This window comes from Leptonychotes weddellii, chromosome 10 (genome assembly GCF_054177405.1).
Source record: "Leptonychotes weddellii isolate Sample4059 chromosome 10, ASM5417740v2, whole genome shotgun sequence".
Classification (NCBI taxonomy): domain Eukaryota; kingdom Metazoa; phylum Chordata; class Mammalia; order Carnivora; family Phocidae; genus Leptonychotes; species Leptonychotes weddellii.
In genome coordinates this window covers 71,073,219-71,094,853 of record NC_138378.1, presented here as the reverse complement: position 1 = coordinate 71,094,853, position 21,635 = coordinate 71,073,219, and the positions used below count along the sequence as shown (strand labels likewise).

At 38.5% G+C, this 21,635-nt stretch overlaps 1 protein-coding gene across 1 annotated transcript in view; it reads left to right on the top strand.

The window, feature by feature from the left end:
- The first annotated feature begins 4,927 nt into the window (after positions 1 to 4,927).
- PELI1 (pellino E3 ubiquitin protein ligase 1) overlaps positions 4,928 to 21,635 on the top strand; it is a 57,995-nt gene continuing 41,287 nt past the window's right edge. Inside the window, exon 1 of the mRNA XM_081833598.1 lies at positions 4,928 to 5,263. The gene's annotated coding sequence lies outside the window, so the exon portion shown is untranslated. The remainder of the gene's footprint in view (positions 5,264 to 21,635) is intronic.

Here is a 21,635-nt window from a genome sequence, read left to right as displayed (position 1 = left end):
TGAACTAATAGTAGGGGATGTTCATACAAAAGATAAACTATTCCTGCAATTTTAGTGACAAGTACACGAACTCCAGAATTATGTTGAAGTTGCTGCCAATGAAACCAAATTTTGAGCAATGTGTGGGTCTGCCTGATTGTGGGAAATATACTTTATTTCATGAAACTACTATAAGCATGTAGCTATTCTGATTATATTCAGCTGTACATGCATAGAATACAAAAATAACAATGCCTATAAATAAGAAAGAAGTTTATTTCTCTCTCACTTAAAAGAGGTGAAGGGGTGCCTGGGTGGCTCAGTTGTTGAGTGTCTGCCTTCAGCTCAGGTCATGATCCCAGGGTCCTGGGATTGAGCCCTGCCTCAGGCTCCCTGCTCCTCAGGAGGCCTGCTTCTCCCTCTCCCACTCCCCCTGCTTGTGTTCCCTCTTGCTGTGTCTCTCTCTGTCAAATAAATAAAATCTTTAAAATAAAAAAAAAAGAGGTGAAGAGATAGAAAGTCCAGAACTTATGTCAGCTCTATGGTCATTAAGGATGCAGATTTCTTCATATTTCTGTTTCTACATTCAAGCATACCTTTTTAGGATTTCATTTTATCTCCACTGTTGACTTATTAGCTATACCCATTTGTTTTATTTTCTATGGGCATTCTAAGATTTAGAATGCACATTTTTAATTTATCACAACTGACCTTCAAATAATAGTACAACATTTCACATATAATATAAATTCTAACAATATAATTCCATTTCCCCCTTCCATCCTTTGTACTATTATTGTCAAGCATTTTACTTCTACATATGTTATGAACCCCATAAAACAGTGTTATATTTTTGTTTAAGTAGTCAATTATCATTTTTTTAAAATTTTTAAGTGGGGGTGGGTAGCCTTTTGTATTTACTTATATAGTTACCATTTCCAGAATTATTCATTCTTTAGTATAAATCCAAGCTTCTGTGTGTGTGTGTGTGTGTGTGTGTTTAATGCTGAAAAAGTTGCTTTAACATTTCTTGTGGTGCAGCTCTGCTGGTAACGTTCTCTCAGCTTTTGTTTTCTTTAGCTTTCCTTTTTTCGAAAGATATTTTCTCTAAATATAGGATTCTGTGTGACAGATTTTTTTTTCTTTCAGCACTTTTTAAAATGCCCTTTCATTGTCTTTTGACTTGCATAGCTTCTGATCAGAAGTTTATTGAATTTTTGTCTTTATTTATACATAATGTACCTTTCTTCCCACTGGCTGCTTTTAATATTTTCTTATCACAAGTTTACAACAATTTAATGATGATGTCTTTTGTAGTGGTTTTGTGAGTGTGTGTGCTTACTCTGCTTAGGGCTCATTGGACTTCTTGAGTCTCTGGGTTTATAATTTTTATCAAATTTTTAGCTATATTACTTCAAATAATTTTTCTGTTGCCCTTCTCACCTTTCTCTTATCTGGAACTCCAGTTGCACAAAAGTTAGAATACTTGGTATTATCCTACAGATCACTGAGGCTGTTTTTCTTTTTCTAGTTTTTGTTGTTGTTTTAGTTTTTTTTTTTTTCTTCATGTGCTTTACTTTGGCTAGACTCTACTGCTATGTCTTCAAGCTTACCAATCTTTTTTTCTGAGTGTCTAATCTGCTTGAGTGTTAATCCCACCCAGTGAAATTTTTATGTCCATTGAAATTCCATATTTTTATATCTTTAATTTCTCTCAGTATATGGAGAATATTTATGATAATTTTTAATGTTGTTGACTGCTAATTCTACCACCTTTGTCATTTCTGGCTTTGTTTACATTGACTGACTTTTCTCCTGGTTATAGATTACATTTTCCTACTTCTTTGTACGTTCTAGTTCCCTTGCTAGTTCCCAGGCATTTTCATGATCTTCCTGACTACTCCTTAAGTGCTGGTGTTCCCCAGGATGCTATTATTGATTCTTCCTTTTCTGCTGTACATACTCCTGGTGGGGTTATTTCATCCATTCCCATAATTTTGACTACCATCTATATGATGGTATATTCCAATTATAACTTCTGCTGTCCAGATCTCTCTTCAGAGCACACACACACACACACACACACACATATATATAGTCCACTTCTCCACAGAGATGTCCAGAATTATCTCAAACTCAACATATCCAAAGTGAATTCATCAAATTCCCCCTCAAAAGCTGTTCAATCTCCTATATTCCCTAACTCAGTGAATGGCATCACTAGCTCATAAATCTGTGACTCATCCTTCTTCTTCCTTGTAATAGATATTGTGGCTCCCCCCTTGTCAGCCTTTGTTCTTCGTTTTCTGGGCAATCACCTCAGTTTTCATTGGGATAGCCACACCTCCTCATCACAACTTGGGGGAATCTGACTCCTTTGGGTCTAGGGGCAGGGCATATGTCTTTATCCTAAGATAATTAGCCTCATGTCATCCCCTGGCCATGTATAGACACATGAACCAATTCTTGAGGCTTCTGGGAAAGGTGTTTTCTCTCCTTTCTAAGAGAGTTTTCAAAAATTTTACTCTTTTTTTTCTTTTCATGTGCCTAGATGGTGAAACTTAAAACCACAGGAATTTTTAAAACCACTGTCATTTGACCATAGGCTAATACTAAGTAAGGAGAGGCAGTGAAACAAGAGAGAAACATGACATCTTTGAACTGTTGAATCATTCAGCTCTGTAGCCCACCTTTTCACTGGACTTTCTATCTAGATAGGTAATATTGGTTTATTGGTTAAGCCGGTTAGAGTTGGGTTTTTGCTGCTTGCAACCAAAAGCATCATAACTATAACTTTCCTTCACCTTTCACCCCCAAACACAGGCAATTGCTCACTAGGTTCTATTAATTCTTTTAAATAGTGCCTGAGCACTACCCTCAGTTCTGTCTCCTGCTACTGTGAATGCCTTAGTTCAGGCTCTCCTCTTTTTTTAAATGCCTAAAATGCATTTCTAAAATACATATCTTATCAAAATTTCATCTGCTTACATCCTAGCATGAGTTTCCATTGCTTCTAGAAAAGAGTTCACATTCCTTAGCATATTGTATAAGATTCTTCATGATCTAAGCAGTTTCCCTTACTTTTTATGCGTCTCCTCTCACCACTCCCTCAACCCTGTTCTACCGACAATGCTGAACTCTTGGCATAACCAAAATACTGTACAGACTCCTGCCTCTAGCACTTTGCTCCTGCTGCCGTCCACCTCCACCTGCAATGCTTCCACCCACTTCTCTCTTCCCCCTCCTCCACCAAAGTGCACAAACATGCTGATGTGTAGTCATCTTCAAGCTCATATGTTCTTGGAAGCATCTCCTGACCTTGCTTGAGTCTGGGGCAGCTATGTACCAAAGCACCTGGTATGCTTTCCTGTTACAGTATTTATCACACTGAGTCCCTTTATTTACCTGTCTCCTCTGTGCATAGCAAGCACTTTGAAAACAAGGAATGTTTCTTTTACATTCTTGTATCTCTACTTCTGAGAACTAATAAAGTGCCTGGGACATAGTATACTCAATAAATGTTTTTTTGAATGAGTAATTATTTGCTGTACAAACATAAGGATTTCTGATCTTGAGATTCTATTTGAAAACCTCCAATTTTTCTTCCGTGACATGTGTTTCTGATTTATAAACATTAATCTTTTTCTTCCAGGGTATGGGTTTCTAGTTACAGAGAAGGAAAACAAAAGAGCTTGGGACAGGTTGCCTTTAGTCCTTTAGAGATCCAGTAACTGTATCCTGCCTTTCACCACCCTCCTCCAACACCAGTTCACACCTGGGTGCCCGATATGGGTGTAGACTTAGCTGACCAGCCCAACAGCATATTCAGACCTTGGTTCAGACTTCTGTTATTGCCAAATGAAAGTTTACCAATATAAGTACAGTAAACAATTTTCAACCTCCCACGTATCGTTTGAATTTATGTATATTTCTTTAAAAATCGTAGACCCTAAAATAAACAAATCTGGATTATTTTACACCGGGCAAGTAAAAAATACCAATCCTAATCCTGAACTTTTACCTTTGCTGGTCTTAAAGTTTGATGTGACTAAGTGAAAAAATTAACTATGGGATTCCGACAGTGTTCCTAATAGTTTTATCACTTAATTGTTAAGTTACTGGAAGGAACTACATTTCTACAAGTCTTAAGTAAAAAAACAAAACAAAACAAAAAAACCTTGAATTTAAAGCAGAGAGGATTCGTCTGAGGGAAGGGAAGGAAATGGGTATTTCTTTTTTTTTTTTTTTTTAAGATTTTATTTATTTATTTGAGAGAGAGAAAATGAGAGAGAGCACATGAGAGGCGGGAGGGTCAGAGGGAGAAGCAGATTCCCTGCCGAGCAGGCAGCCTGATGTGGGACTCGATCCAGGGACTCCAGGATCATGACCTGAGCCGAAGGCAGTCACTTAACCAACTGAGCCACCCAGGCGCCCCGAAATGGGTATTTCTGATTCAGAATTTTGAAAGAAAATGAAGCAGCAGGGAAGACCGAAATATCGGCAGGAAGTCAGATTTCACGGGGCACATGTGAGTGGTGAAGCTAGGAGCTGGGGGTGGAGCGAAGTAGGAAGGACTAGCTGAGGGCGGGATCCCTAACAGCACCTAAGACAAGAAGGGCCTTGTTCAGCCCGCAGCAGCAAAGAACACGTTCTCTTCCTCGGTGTGTCGGTGACCATAGTAACAGTAGGGGCCGACCCTCTCTCTCTCTCTCTCTCCTCTCCTCTTCTCTCTCTCTCGCGCGCGCGCGCGCTCCCTCTCCGAGCATGCGCAGTGCAGAGAGAGCCTGGCAGCATCTTCAACGAGGTTTCCGTTTTTTCTTCGGTCGGAAAACTACAACTCCCAAGAGACCACTCGGCGTCGCGTCACCGCCTCCCGCTGTGGCCCTGCCCGGTCCCCTCCCTCCTGCCCCGCCCTCCTTCTAGTCCCCTCCCCTCCCTCCGAGTGTGTGTCAGTGACCCAGAGGCGGTGTGAGGCTGAGGGACCGTCGGGGGGCGCCGCCGCGGCCGCCGCCTCCACCAGCAGCACCAGCCGCGCCGCGCGTTCGGATTTGCCTCGAGCCCTTCGGGAGCGCACCACAAAGCGGGCCCCGCGTCTTTCCCTCCGTCCGCGGCTCCTCAGCATTCGGCTCCGAGGCCAACTTCCCTCGCGGGGCTTGGCCGGCTAGCGAGGAAGGCGGCGACAGAACGCTGGGCTCTCTGCTCGCGCTTTTCGCGTACGCACACTTCACCCCCTCGCTCCGGATCTCGGGGCCGTGCTGGGATTGCGGCCACCAGCAATTGTCCGGTGAGTGTGGCCGCGGCGCGTCGCGGGAGGGATGGTGACGGGGCTAGCGAGGGGTGCGGGCAAGGCGGGCGCGCAACTTCCTCGGCGGCTGCCCGGGGCGACCGGCCGGCTCTCCCTGCCCGCCTGCGCGCCCCCGCTCTAGAGGCGGCCGGGAGCGGAGTTTGCGGCGCCGACATCCCGCGCTCTCGCAGGAGGAAGAGCCTTTGTCAGGAGCCGGCCCGACGCTCCCTCCCCCTCCGCCCGGGAGTCCGGCGCGCGGCGGCCAACTCCGAGCCCCGCGCCCCGCGCCCGGCCGCATGCTGCGGGAGGGGAGCTCCGCGGGGGCGGGGAGGAAGAGAGAAATGAAAGAGAAACAAAGGGGGCGGTGGGCTTTTCTTTTGTTTGTGCGAATCTGCTAACTTACTTCTCCTTCCTTATATAACGCAGACTTCCAAGTTAGTCATTTCTTTTTATTGTTGTGATTATTGTCATGTTCTCTGCGTGTCTCTCGCATTTCCTTTCATCTCTGGATCTCAGAGCGTTTAAAAACACTAATTATATACACCTCTGGGGTCCCTACGAAACAAGTTAATACGCCCGTTTTCCTAAGTGGGTAAACTGAGGTCCGGAAGAGCTCTCTAATTGATGGATACTCTTGATCTTCCGCCGCGCCTAGTGTCTGAGGACCTGAAAGCATTTATGAGTAAGAACTCGTTCTCCAATAACCCGTGGAAAAGTTAAAGATGCTCATTTTAGTTACAGGTTAACTGAAGTCTAAAAGAAGTCTGGGTAATTGTTAGGTAGTTCAAACAATAATTCTTCTTGCATAGTATTTGAATCTTAAAACCTCAAGGACTCTTGAAAAATGCTTCGAGTGTGGAAAATGCTGTAAATCATAAACTCACCTCACCATCTACTTTTAATTTTGTACACTCGGGTCTCTTATGAGGCAAGATGGGGAGCGGGAGGGCAGAGATTTTTTTTTTTTTAATGTAGATTTGACAGATATTAATCACTACACAGAAGGAAATGTGTCTTGGTTTTAACAGCATCAACAACCTTCCCATCGTGTAGTCATCAAACAGTATGTTAACAGATAATTGAGGGAGCATTTTATCCATAAGGTGCTGATTGTGCCATGGACTGAAGCTTTAAGTTTGAAAAGGTCATCTGTTTGTTTTGGTTCAAAGGCTGTGTACTTTTCCTCCTCTGCAAAATGTTATTTTGTTTTTGTAGCAGCTGATCTTTTGTTTCAGAACTGGCTTTGTCTTTTTCTACATTGAATATGTATTATAGTAGAAGAGGGATGTAAGATGCTGGGTTTTTTGTTTTTGTTTGTTTTGCACTGTAGTGTGAATTTAAATTTTTCAATTGTGGAGAAGGTTCAGTCTCTTCATTTCTTCTGCTTCAGTTTATGATGTTTCCTTTAAAACAGGAAATGTTTTCTCAGAGTGATCAGATTTACATCTCTCAAAACATTGTCCTCATTGTACAAATATATCATATGAATTCCTTTTGTTTTTTATTCACACCAACAACCTTTTCTGGAGGAAAATGCTTAACTCTGAGGACAAGCTTATTTATTTTGGTAGTTGAACCAAACTGGAGGGTACCAAAAATTTAAATCAAGCATCATTTCTAGTAGTTATTTCCTGAGGTGAATGATGATCAGAACTATAGTAACAGTGAGTACTTTCACTTATCCTAATTACTCTTGAATTTAACTTTGTGTAATATAGTTGCCCCCAGATTTTAGATTCTGGTCATTCCGTCAGAAAAGGAAAGTGAGACATTTGCTATTTTCATATTTCTCTCCAATCCTCTAACCTGTCCCCTTCCTGTTTAAAGAGGTCTTGAGTTTAAAACAAACAATTGGAAATAGAACAGTTAAGTGTATGGAAAGTTGCATGTAGTGAAGTGGTTTTAATGCCCCATCTAATAAATTTACACCTTTTAAAGAGAATACTGTCACCTAGGTTTTCATTAATGTGTTAGAGGTGCTATAATGCAATAATGGTAGTATTTGACTTAAAAAAAAAAGCTAGACATTGTGTCTTAGTGACAGATTTGGGGTGAAGGGGGAGAAGCTGTGCTCTCCTTAAAATTGTCATTTCAGTGACCTTGTAGTTAGTTGGTTATGTTGAACTTTTTCTGTAGCTTTTACAAACCAGATTTGCCAGAGGCATTTGTACTTTAAGGAAGCTACTGACACAACATCTTTGCTCAATCACTGGAGTCCAAAGGCGGAAGTTAGTGTTGACTGGCAAAGGCTTGCCCTGCAGTGTCCTGGTATCTTTGGGAACCCTTAAAGAAATGACTGAAAAGCACAGGTCAGGGAATGGAGTCTGGTACCGCTGAATGCTAATCAGGCAAGTTTCAAGGGGAAGCCTCCATAGGTTGCTATTTGACTTTGTTTCAGCATCTTTTCAGGTTGTCATAATGTCACATATTATTCAGAATCCTTTGATTCAAAATATGCCTTATGGTAATTGTCCAGTGGGTCAGATGATAAGGACTATACTATAGTAATCCTGCTTTGTGAACAACTGTTTGCAGACAGAAACTTCTGGGGCTGATGAAGATTTTAAGCCCAGACTTAGAGTTGAAAACTATCTTTCTAACATTCTCACACACATACATTTTACCATTGCACATCAGTATAGACCTACCCTTGTATTTATTAAATCAGAAAGATTTATATGGATTATTTTATTACATATATTTTAACTGTACAGTATATAATATATTAAAATTTCAAAATGACAGGTATATGATGGTACTAAGATAGTTCCAGGAGTTTCTTTGGAAAAATCATGTTACTCCAAAAGTTACATTTATGTCATTTAATTAAAAAGAATGAAACAAATTTAAGAGCCCGTGGAAAGAAGAAAAACAACAGAAAGAAGGAAACCTGATGAAGATGTTTTTAAAGAGTATAATATAAAAGATTCCTGGCAACATTATATAAGGGACAAAATTCTAGCTGAAATCTATAAACAGTGAATTCCACTTAGCACTTTCTGTTTATAGATTTCTAGCCATCTTTTCCAGATTCCCTCTAAATATATTACACAGGAAAAGTAAACAGAAATCATTCTTTCAAGGGATTTGGGTTGTTGGAGATTGTTTTTACACATGTGGTAAGGGGGAGGGTGGGCCATTATTGTTTTTCTTTAAGTTTGACCTCTGCCAGAGAAGGCCACACTAATGTGTGGGAATCTAAAAACAAGAAATATTGGTCACTGAAACCACTAGATATAATTCCAAGTTATGCCACTAGCTTTTTCTTACATTATCTTGAAAGACCACTTTTAATATTCCTTTCAAAGGTTGAAAATAATTGCCTAACATATTACACTTAGTAGGTCCTACATAATTTCTGTTGTTGTTGCTGAATTAATTTGCAGGTAATAAAGAAGCAGCAATGATTGTTTGAGGGAATATCAGGGAATTTGTGATTTTTTTATCCTTTTTAAATAGAAATAAGTAATCGAAACATGAATATCTGATTGGAGCCTTTTAATTAGCATAGCTTCCTTCAGAAATAAACTTAGAGGAAAAGAGCTTCGTCAGGTAATTTAAGAGAAATGAATTGTAAATGAGTCTAAGAAAATGTGATTATTTTTTCAGAATGTGTAGACGATGTTTTAGATTTTTTTCTTTGCTGCAGTAAACTCTGTTTCAAAGAACTAGAATTCTGTATAATACTCCTTATATTACTCCTGTAAGACTTACATAAACCTCAAAATACCATTTACAGAAAAATAGAATGTGTTGCTGTTGCCTATAAATGGGAAAATCCGGACATTTGTCATTCCCATTAATCTTGACCATTCATGGGGTTAAAAAAAAAAAAGAAATCTAAATTCAATACACTTGTAATTTACTTCCTTTTCAAAGAATTTATTACTGATTTTTCTTTTATAATGGACCTTTGGGATGTTGCTAATTCGAAAAATACATAATACCCCTAGTTTCCCACCATCTTCTGCAGTTTCTTTTCCTATCATTTTTTGGCTTCAATTTGCTTTCTCCCCTAAGTTGTCTAAAATAAGCTGAGAAATATTTACACATACTTGACAAGAAATACAGTTATTAATTATGTTAAATTTCAGCTAAATTTCGTTGTACAGGGTGCGTTGAATTTGTTTTGGAGATAGAAGTACACTTACTTTGAAACGGGGGAGGTAAAGCAGAGATAGCATATAAATTTCACCTTAGGTACCAAACCAGTTTCTTGGTGGTGGCTCCCTGCACTATATTTAGAAAACTGGGAGTGCTGTGATTAGCAATTTCTGCTATTGGGTGGGCATTGGACTTTTGACATGAAGGCCAAATATTCATTCATTCAGTATTTATTGGATGTCTTTTATGTTTCAGGCACTGGTCTAGATGCTGATACCACTCACACAGACTAAAAGTAAAACCTCTGCCTTATGGTGTTTACGTTCTAAACCAACACATAGGCAATAAAATAAATAAGTAAAATATTTCATGTTTTAAGGATAAATGATCTCATTTCTTTTTTTTTTTAAAGATTTTATTTATTTGAGAGAGTGAGCGAGAGACCATGAAGGGCGGGGGTGGAGGGAGAAGGAGAAGCAGACTCCCTGCTGAGCAGGAAGCCCTGATGCGGGGCTCCATCCTAGGACCCCCGGATCATGACCTGAGCCGGAGGCAGATGCTTAACCGGCTGAGCCACCCAGGTGCCCAAATGATCTCATTTCTTCAAGAAGTAATAACAAGAAATAAGAAAGGGAGAGGAAGCTCTAAGATTAAAAGAGACTTCAGAGGCATATCCACCAAATGCAGTGTATGGACCTTTGATCCTGCTTTGAGCAAACTAACTGTAAAAAGATGTTTATGAAAAATTGGGGAAATTTAGAGATTAGATATTTGATTAAAAGGAATTGTTAGTTTTTGTAGGTGTGATAATGTATTACGGGATTTAAACAAGAGTCCTTTTAGAGATCTAATGTATTTATGAATTAAAATATCATATCTGGATTATTGCTTTAAAATAATTTGGAGGGGAGAGGAGCATAGATGAACCAAGATTGTCCATATATTGAAAGTTGTTGAAGGTCGGGGCGCCTGGGTGGCTCAGTCGTTAAGCATCTGCCTTCGGCTTGGGTCATGATCCCAGGGTCCTGGGATCGAGCCCCACATTGGGCTCGCTGCTCCGCGGGGAACCTGCTTCTCCCTCTCCCACTCCCCCTGCTTATGTTCCCTGTCTCGCTGTGTCTCTCTCTGTCAAATAAATGAATAAAATCTTTAAAAAGAAAGTTGTTGAAGGTAGATGATGGATACCTGAGATTTTTCATATTCTCTCTACTTTTGTGTATGTTTGAAAATTTCTGTAATGAACAGTTTTATACACACACAGGAGAAAATAAAGCAGAGAAGGGGGAAAAGGGACAGGTGGGATGTGATAGGAGGAAGTTGCAGAACAGACCTCATTGAGAAGGTGATAGAAATTTGAGTAAAGACCCGAAGGAGGTGAGGGAGTAAACCTTGCAGATAACCCTTGGGCAGGACACAGGCAAAGAGAATAGCAAGTATGATGGCCCTGAGGTAGAGAAATCTTGTCTAGAATGCAAGAAACTACAAGAAGACCAGTGTGACTGGGTTAGAGTGAGAAAGTAGCAGGTGATTGGGTAAGAAAGGTAAAGGGAGGTGCCAGGGCCTGGTTGGTTATTTATCCTTGCTTTGAAGTAAGGACATTTATTTTATACACTTAACTAAAATAAGTCTACTTTAGTCACCCTGAAAGCTATACACTTATTTCAAGAATATTAGCATTACTCAAAATATTTTTGGAACTACCTTTTTTTGGTAATTGCCTTCTAAGCCAGTTTAGGAGCCACACATGAAAATAGCTCAGTACTTTATATTTGTTCCTTGTTTTTAAGGAAAAAGGGGGTATTAGCCACATGATACCTCATTTCATTTATCAGATATGACTCAAAGGATTTTGGACAGAAAGAAAATAGGAAATAACTTCAGGCTGTTTCTAAAATTCACATCCACTCTGAGAAGGCAATTACTATTTCTAAAAATCAAATCTACCCATAGACTGAAAAGGAGTTTTAATAATGTTGTGGACAATTGTAGCATCATTTAGAATAAGGATCTAACCTCTGAGAGTGACTAATATGGAAGAGACTATTATACTCACTGAAATATTTAAGTTTTGTCTGATGCATTAAAACACATACACATATACACACAAGACTGTGCACACTTCTTAATAATTAAGTACTCAAAACAATCATTGCAGGTAAGTTTCCGTGTTAGGTATTCAAGACTGAAGAGATGGCATTTATAATGTAATGAAGTTGTATAACTTTCTTTTTTTTTTTTCTAAAGATTTATTTATTCATTTGAGAGAGCGAGAATGAGAGAGAGTACATGAGAGGGGGCAGGGTCAGAGGGAGAAGCAGGCTCCTCGCCGAGCAGGGAGAAGCAGGCTCCTCACCGAGCAGGGAGCCCGATGCGGGACTCGATCCCAGGACTCCAGGATCATGACCTGAGCCAAAGGCAGTTGCTTAACCAACTGAGCCACCCAGGCGCCCAGTTGTATAACTTTCTTTTTGCTATGGCATATACTTGGGGAATTAAAAGACTAGCACACGTTTAGTGTTAAGAGACTAATCTGGCTCTTAAGATTTATATTCATACTTCAGTTCTCAGATTAGTAGTTGCTTCCGGAACATGATGATTTGCCATAATAAAGAACTGTGTTTAAATCTTTTATTATTATAGAAAAATTGATCTTATCCTCCAAATGTTTGAAAGGCCCCCTCAAAAAAAACCCTCCATAAATACGGATTTTTAAAATCGTCTATTCATAGGACAATATACATGTGGAGATTACTAGTTTTGAATGATTGTACACTAAAAGATTTAAAATGACGAATGATTTTCATTTTTTGTAGGGATAAGTTTTCCAACCTGAGAAACTAAACTTATTTCAATGATTTTTACTTTGTTGATAACATTGAATTTAAAAAACCATTTTTTCTAATTAATTATGCATAATAGGGGGGCACAATGTTTTCTTTTGTATTTTTAATCAATAATATGTAGGATTTAATGGGATTAAGTAGAATTTGTGAACTTTTATTATATAATAAATTGCAGGGGCACCTGGCTGACTCAATCAGTAGAGCATGCACTCTTGATCTCAGGGTTGTGAGTTTGAGCCCCATGATGGGTATAGAGATTACTTTAAAAAAATAAAATTAAAAAAAAATAATAACAAAATGAGTTGCATAAAGTGACTAAGAATATAAGTATGTAACAGTATAAGGAATACTTTAACAAAGCTCCCTATTTTAAACATTTTTCAGAAAAATCTTTAATTTCTTTAATTCAGTCAGGGTTTTTGGTCCTTTTAGTGTGTATATAGCATACGTGTATATGTAGATAGATAGAACCTTTCTTCATATACTGTATATACTATCAGGATTTAGATGCTAGACGGGATTATTTAATGTATTTTAAACACTAGCCTACTGGCATGGAACACAGAGCCCATGTTTAATTCTTAGGCTTTCCATTAACTCTGAAGGTCTTTACAGGCTAACTTTGATTCATCTGTAAAATACAATAAAAAGAATAATAGTTTTTCATGAAGGACTTTGAAATTCTATGATGGGACCATTGTGATGTGTGGCTCATTTTAGAAATTGCTTTCAGTCTCTTGATTTGGTAGTAGGATTATGAATCTCTTTTTCATTTCCCTTTTTGTGGAATAAATGAATAACTTATGGTGGAGGAGGAAGAGAAAGAGGGGGAGGGGAAGAGAAGGAAGGAAAGAAAAAAATTGGCTGTCACAAAATAGTAAACATGTCCATAGATAATTCTTGTAACTTGGATCTACTTAAGTGTCCATGACTTAATGAGCTCTAAGACTCAAATTTATAAATTAAGTAGAGAATAGTAATAATAATACAGCTTCCATTTCAAGAAAAAAAAGTTGCTTTGTGAAAGGAACATCTTAAATTTCATGTTGGCTTAAACTTTGTGATCATGATAAAGCCTGTACTTATTTTGGGAAGCAATAACAATAATGAATTGATAATAATGTTAATAATGATGGTGATGATAATTAACAGTAATGAAGAATTATTTGAAAATTCACTCTGTTGGGGCACCTGAGTGGCTCAGTTGGTTAAGCATCCCACTCTTGATTTTTTCTCAGGTCATGAGTTGAGTCAAGCTCTGTGCTCAGTGGGGAGTCTGCTTCTCTCTCTCTCTCTCCCTCTTCCTGTCTCTCCCTCCCTTCCTCCCTCCCTCCCTCTGTCCCTATCCACCTGCTCTCTAGTGCATGTCCACTTGCACTCTCTCTCTCTCTCAAATAAATAAACCTTTTTCAAAAAAAGAAAATTCGCTCTATTACTTAAACTCTGTAGATTTTTGCAGCATCAGGTTCCAGGATGTTCTTTTCAACTTGTGATTTGCAAGATATTAGTATTCCACATCTCTGCAGCTCTCACTTCATCTCTCTCTTACTTTCATCTCTTCCTCACTTTTTCACTGGCTCTGTTTATCTTCCTTTGCTTGCTTTAGTGCCCATTGCTCTTCCACCATGTTTTCTACGTGTCTGCCATTTTTTTACTTACAAAGTGGTCTTGGAATGAATGAAGGGTCTTAAAGAAGTCACAGGTAGATGACAAATATAACACTTGTCCTATTTGTGTCTTACCTACTTAGCTTCTTTTTATCTTTTCTTGCCCCCCTTTTTTGGTGTGTGTTCTAGTGGAGAGATAGTATATCCCATCAGCTAGGCGCTAAGAGATAACTGGGTGACCCAGAGGATATAGTACTTTTTGAACTGAATAATGTAGGGAGTAGTAGTAAACTCATTAAATTGAAAGCCTCATGAGTTCTGCATCCATCCAGAACTATACCTAAACTAGGAAAATTTGGTAGAATTAACAGCCTAGCAGAATTTCAAAGGCCATTTTCAGCTCTTGGTGTATGTTGTCTTTTCCAAAAACATCATTCAGGGACTTCATCATTACTGTAGTAATAAATGGCCTTGGAAAAAAACTGTGTCTGGACTTCTGATAAGGTGCTTTTTGACAGTTAAGAGGAAAGGATAGAAAGATCAGTAATATGGTAAAGAAGTTTATAACTTCTCCATCCTTTCATGGAATAAATTATAAGGTGATTGGCCCTGATTTTTTGCCACTTAGATGCTTGTTGTAGTGTTCAACATATCAGTTGGTTTAATCCTTAGAAGGCATCATAAAGTTTAATTTTATTTTTTAACAATAGGTTAAAACAATTGGAGGTGCTTTGTTGGTTCCTCAAAACCTTAGTGTTGCATTCCTGGTTCTTGGCAGATAATATCCACAGTACTTCATGTTCCTCTGGGTCTATGCCAGATTTAATGAACTGCATGTACTGGAAGCACTAAAAGCTGATTTTCTTTAATTTAGGCTACAGATAACATAATAGATTTTTCTTTGAATTGTTTCTCACTACTATTCTTTAAATTTAACAAAGGACCAAAACATCCAAATTCCAAAACTAGTTAAGTTTATCTTTCATGAGAAAATGCGTTAAATGTGCGTTTGTTTCATAAAGTAGTGGTTGCTTCTAATTAGAAACCACAGTCATATAGACAAACTTCATGTATCTGAAAGCTTTTTAAATTTATTTACTGCTTTACTGTAATTTTCATTTAAAGTGGGATGATTCAGCCTCTGAACTAAGTCCTATTGGTTCACCAAAGGAGCAATGAATTTTCATTTAGGCCCTTAAACTGTTCAACCTAGATCATGTCTGTAACTTCAGTGACACCAGACCTTTTTTTTAAAATTCATCACTGATAGTTAACAAAAAGAAAGTCACATTTTGTTAAAACTTGTTGGTTGTGTCTCTTTTAGAAATGGTATACCAGTTTATTTGTATATAGTTCAGCTCTTAAAGACCAGTCTTTAAAGGCTTTAGCCAGAACCTGCCTTCTGAAGCTGTCTGTAAAATGGCTTCCAAAAAGGATTTGCTACATTTCAGAACTGAGTAGGTTGTTAATGATTCAATATGCCCCCTCGTTCTCCTCCTACTTCTTAAATTGAAAGCTTCTTCATAGCATCTAGGTGCCCTGAGTCATCCTGGCTAAACTCTATAAAGAATTGTCACATGGAAAAACTCACCATGAAGTAAAATTGTCAGAAAACAATCTGAGTCAGAGATCATTCACTGATCACAGTGATACAACCTAGAGGTTGTGGGCTTCATTTAAATCTTTGAATGTACTTAAAATGTAAGTCTTTGTTATAGGACTTATAAATTATGAGGACTTGTTTATTCTCAGTTAAATTTTAATTGGCTTGATTTTTGCTATTACATGAAAAGGATTTTCTATTTTTTATTGAATAAATGTATCAGAGAGGAAAAGCAGGAGGATTCTGGATATAAACCAGTATATCAGGAGTCAAGAGACCTAGAGTTCTGGTCCATTTATTTGGTGTGTGACTCATATATTTCATTTAACCTCTCTAGGCCTTAGTTTCCTTATCTTTACAAGGTTGGCAACTCTATGGTAGCCCTCCTTGGAACCAACCCCTGGCAGATATACCTAATAGCTGACCCCAAATCATCTCATACTCCCTTTTTGGTACTACACTGTCAGCAACTAGATAGTTGGCATTCTAGATGAAATCTGTCACCTCAACGTTATAAGGTCTCTTCTAACTCTGTGATTCCATGATTTTAAATGACTTGCCAATAGAAAGTCTTTTTCTTAGTCTTTACTGTTTTTTCACATTGAACGATCAGAGTTGAAACTTTGTGAATTAAGAATTCTTTGTAGTCAGAGATAGCATGTTTGTGTTTCATGTAATACTGTAGACTCAATGTTTGTATCCCCCCAAAATTCACATGTTGAAACCTAATCCCTAATATGATGGTATTTGGAGGTAGGACTTTGGGACAGGATTAGGTCATGAGGGCACAGCCTTCAAGAATAAGATTAGTGATCTTATAAAAGAACTCGGATATCCCTCACTCCTTCTGTCAATGTGAGGACACAGTAAAAAGATGACCATCTATGAACCAGGAAGCGGGCCCTCCCCAGACACCTAATCTGCTAGTTTTGATCTTGGATTTCCCAGTCTCCGGTACTGTGAGGAATAAATCTCTTGTTTATAAGCCATCCATTCTGTGGTATTCTGTTAGAACAGCCAAATTGGGCTAAGATATATTGTGATGTTAAAAACATATATTGAAGGGGGCACCTGGGTGGCTCAGTCGGTTAAGTGTCTGACTCTTGGTTTCGGCTCAGGTCATGATCTCAGGGTCCTGAGATCTAGCCCCAAGTCAGCTCGGCAGTCAGCAGTCTGCTTCTTTCCCTTCTTTCCCTTTGCCCCTCCCACTGCTCTCGCTCCCTCTCCCTCCCCCTTCCTCTAAAATAAATAAATAAATCTTAAAAAAAACAAAAACAAATACTGGAGAAAATTCATGGGAACACTTAAAATTACAAATGAAGTGGAAACATTCACAGTGGTTAGTGATGACTTGTTTTAAACTCATTTCAACTCCTAAATGTTTCAATGGCAAAACTTCAGGTTAGTGAAGTTCAAAGTGATGTGTCTGTTTGAAGGGCACATAGTGAAGCAGAATGAATACTAGCCTGAGAGGCAAAAGGCCTGACTTCTAGCTCTGCAAACTTATTTTTTAACCTGGTTAGTGTCTTCATCTATGTAATGGTATCAGACCATTGCTTCTCAGACATTAATGTATTATGCAAATTATCTGGGGGTCATATTAAGATGCATTTTGTGGTTCCATAAGTCTGGATGAGCCTTGAGATTCTACATTTTTAACTAGCTCCCAAATGTGTTGCTGCTGTATACCATGGAACATATTTTATAAAACTATTATGATGGTTTGATGTTCTTCTGGCTGGGTCTTTAAATCTTAACTCTACTTCTTTTTCTCCGACTCCTTCACATGAAATTTTATTAAACTTGTTTTTGAAGCCTCATTTCTCTAGGTTCATTCCCTATTTTCTCAGTCTGATAGCTCCTTTAGTTTTGCTGTTTTTCCCTTCCCAGAACCAACTTCATAGGGTCATTCAAGTTAGAGGTAAGGTAGTGTACAAAAAGAGGCTTTGCTATAAAGAAAACTGGATTTATTTTTTTTTTAAGATTTTATTTATTTATTTATTAGAGAGAGAGACAGCAAGAGAGGGAACACAAGCAGGGGGAGTGGGAGAGGGAGAAGCAGGCTCCTCGCAGAGCAGGGAGCCCGACTCCGGGCTCGATCCCCTGACCCTGGGATCATGACCTGAGCCGAAGGCAGACACTTAACGACTGACCCACCCAGGCACCCCTAGAAAACTGGATTTAAATCCTGCCACCGATTAACAGCTCTGCTGCCTTGGGCAGTTGACTTAGTTTACTTAACCTCTCAAAGCTTTGAATACCTTCTTAATAGGGTTGTTGAAAGGAATAGAAATAATATATAAAGCCCTCAGCACAATGTCAAGCATAATGTAGGTGATCAAAAATTGGAAGCTGTTTTTATTCCTCCTGGCATCTTGATTTGTAGAGGTGGAAGAAGAGAGGAAAAGATCTGTTCCCCAACCCAGGACCTCTCTCCTCTGTGCCACATTTAAATTTTCAGCTGCCCGACAGACCTACTAATCCAAATTCTTCAAACTTACCATTGTCAAGAAGATCTCTTCATTCTTCTTTCAGTATCTGTTCTGCCTCCTTCAATCCTGATGGAAGTTAAGGTTTCACTCTATACATGCCCAAGCCAGGAATTTGTCAGTTCTGCCTTGGTTTCTCAAGTACTGCTTTTCTCTATCCTCATTTCCACATTCCCCTTTGCCTGGGCTCTTTATCCTTTCACCTGGGCTCTTTTTATCTGATCTTGTTGGTTCTAGTCTCCTCATGTTTTTCACATCCTCCTTCTCCTCACACATCCTCCATAGTGCTTTCAAAGTTATTTTCCTAAAAAAAATTTTTTTTTTCTTACAACCAGTATTTCTTAAAGGCTTACTATGTAGAAGGCACCGTGCAGGCATTGAGTATATGGTGAGAGAACAGAATGAGACAGTTCCTAATGAAAATCACAGACTAGGAAGGGCAGTAGATATTAAAAACAAGTAAATATACAAGTAAATACAGAACAGGGTGCTGAGAGAGAATAATAGGAGGGGACCTGTGTTATACTGTATATTGGATGGTCAGAGAACACTTTCTAAGGAATTAACATTTAAGCTGCTATCTCAAGAATGAGGAGCCAGCTAGGCAAAGAGCAGGGAATATTGCTCCAGGCTGAGGGTACAGCATGAGCAAAGATGCTGAGTATGTTTTAAAAGTGAAATGGTAGGACATGGTGGTAGACAGAATATAGAAAATGAGGGAGAAGGAGTTATTGAGGACTTCCAGATTTCCAGTGTGAGCAATTACTGGGTTAATAGTGGTGCCATTTACTGAAATAGATTAGGGATAGGATAGGTTAGAGCAGGGGGTAGGATCATGACTCTAGTTTGTCAGGTTTGAGAGTCTGAAAAAAATAAATATAGTTATGTCCATTCTCGCTCTGCAGTTAAGCATTTGACTCTTGGTTTCGGCTCAGGTCGTGATCTCAGGGTGGTGAGATCAAGCCCCGTGCTGGGGTGGAGTCTGCCTAAGACTCTCTCTCCCCTTCTCCCTCAGCCTGGCCCCTCCCTCCGCCCCCAGTTTGTATATGTGTGTGCATGCACTCCCTCTCTCTCAAATAAATAAATAAATCTTAAAAATAAAAAAATCTCCAAATTCTGTCTTGGCTTATAAAGTCCTTAAATTGTTGACTCTCATCTACCTCTAGCTTATCTCTCACTTCCCTTCATTACTGTGCATAAGTCATAATGAAATTTTCATTGTTCTCAAAACAGTTTTGAACCTTTGCATATGTTATTGCATAGAATAAACATCTCTGGTTGAGGCCTTTTTATCCTTCAAAGCCCATCTTGAATTTTATTCTTCTATAGAATTTTCTCCACCTTCTCCATGTTTAGGTTAGGGTCTCGGGCTTTTTTACTTTTTATTGTCATTTGGTTAACATTTGGTTAATACCTCTGTTATAGGGGCTCCTGGGTGGCTCAGATGGTTAAGCGTCTGCCTTCGGCTCAGGTCATGATCCCAGGGTCCTGGGATCGAGCCCCACATTGGGCTCCTGGCTTAGCGAGGAACCTGCTTCTCCCTCTCCCTCTGCCTCTCTCCCTGCTCATGCTTTCTCTCTCTCTCTATCTCTGTGTCTCAAATGAATAAATAAAATCTTTAAAAAAAAAATACCTCTGTTACAGCACTGATCACATTGTATTAGAATTTCTCTTTTGACTCATCTGGACACATTTCACTAAACCATGAGCTATGTGGATCCAGAGATCTAAGCTTATTGTTTTTGTGTTCCTGGGATCTAGTGCATAGGAGCTGCTCAAAATGAATGAGTGGATATGTATCTTATACAAAGCAGTCTGACCCTACCCCCTGAACTGGGATGAGTATTCTTTGCTTCCGTGGGGCCCAGATACTACTTTTACCATATTACATTGACATTAAATTGTTTTACATACATTTCTTAAGGACAAGAACTGAGTCTTGGTTTTCCTTATTTATCCCGATACTGTGCTAATGTGCAATCAGGAAAATTGCAGTAGACTATAGTGTCATTGTAGAATATCTCACCAATATAGCCTTCCTTGGATGGGCATTATGGGGGCTGGAGGTGGGAAGAAGGCAGACCCAATATAATTATCAACATATCTCAAATGTTTGCTTGCTGTTCTTGATGAAAAGGTACATAAGTGTGTTTAAAATAAAATGAAATCCCATTATTCCTTTGAAATGGCTATGGAGATCACTTACTATCTCCATATTATTAAATTCAATGATACTTTTTTCATTTATTTATCTTACTTGACCTCTCAGCAACATTTGACATTGCTGACTACTTCCTACTTTTTGAAGCATTCTTCTTCATTGCCAGGATGCCATACACCATAGACCAGCACTTTGATGCTGTTGCTTTTTAAAATCTCTTTTAGGAGTTGCTCCTGTTCTTTCAGATTCCTAAATTTTTGAACTTAATCTTAGGCTTTTTTCTCATACTCTGTACTCATTCCCTAGGTAACTTCATTTGTATGTTGAAGATTTCCAGGCTTATATTTCCAGCTCAAGCTCCAGACCTGTATATATAATTGCTTCTAATGCTCCATGGATGTCTCAAAGGCACCTCAGATTCCCATGCTCAAAGTCAAACTTATGGGAGCCTCCTGGCTATAAAAGTTGTTGAAGAGTGATTTATTACCCTTCATAAAAATTAATTTCCAGGGTTGTCTTTCTCCCCACCAAATTCTCTTTAGCAAAAAATAGTTTCTATACTAAAATAATTATTTGACAGTATAAATATCCAAGTAAATAGAAATTGGCTATCAAAAGAACCATAACAATAAATCTTTATTGAAGTACTACTATGTGCTAAAACACTTGGGTCTAATTCTCAAAACAACCCTTTGAGGTGGGTAATATTGTATTGTTGAAAGGTAGATTGTAGTGTTTATAAGTACTGACTCTTAACCAAGACTTCTCAGGTTAGCTGTATGACCTCTGGTAATTTACTGATCTGGACCTCAGTTTCCTCATGGATAAAACAGAGAAGATATTATTTATCTCCCAAGAACATAATTAGGAGTTAAAGAACTAATATGTAAAGCTCTTTCAAAAATACCTGGCACCTATTAGGATAAGCACTGCATACATGTTAATATCATTACTTACTATCTTAGACTTGAGGAGATTGAGCCTCAGTAGGGTTGGTCCAAGACTTACAGCTTTTAAATGACAGTGCCAGAGTCAACATAGACAGTCTGACTCCAGAACTCCCTTAACCACTCTATTTTATTTCATCTCAACTAATAATAATGTATCTCATCCTCTTGCACACAAGACTCTGTATTAATGATCTCATTGTGATCATAGGAGTATTATAATTCACTCTAGTACTCATACCTGGTGTTTAAAATGTAAAAGATCTAAAATATGCAGTTAAAAGCTCACTTGAATATGTTACGAGAAACGCAAGGATATACATCTTAATTCCATTTTATTCCACATGCATTGTTTTTCTCTTTTTCTTGTTAGCAGTTAAGTCACCAAAATCCCTAGAAAGTGGGAGTACTAATTTTATATATCACTCTAAAGTGTCTTTAGTTGTTGTGAAATTACTTATTCTTTTAAATCTTCTTTTGCTAAATATTTTCAGAATGACTTGGAAGTCAATAGCATGTCATATTCACATAGTATGCTTAAAATCAGTAATTTTTATGGTTATAATTACTCTTTTGAAATCATGTAGTTATTTGCCTATTTTTAAAAGTCATAGACAT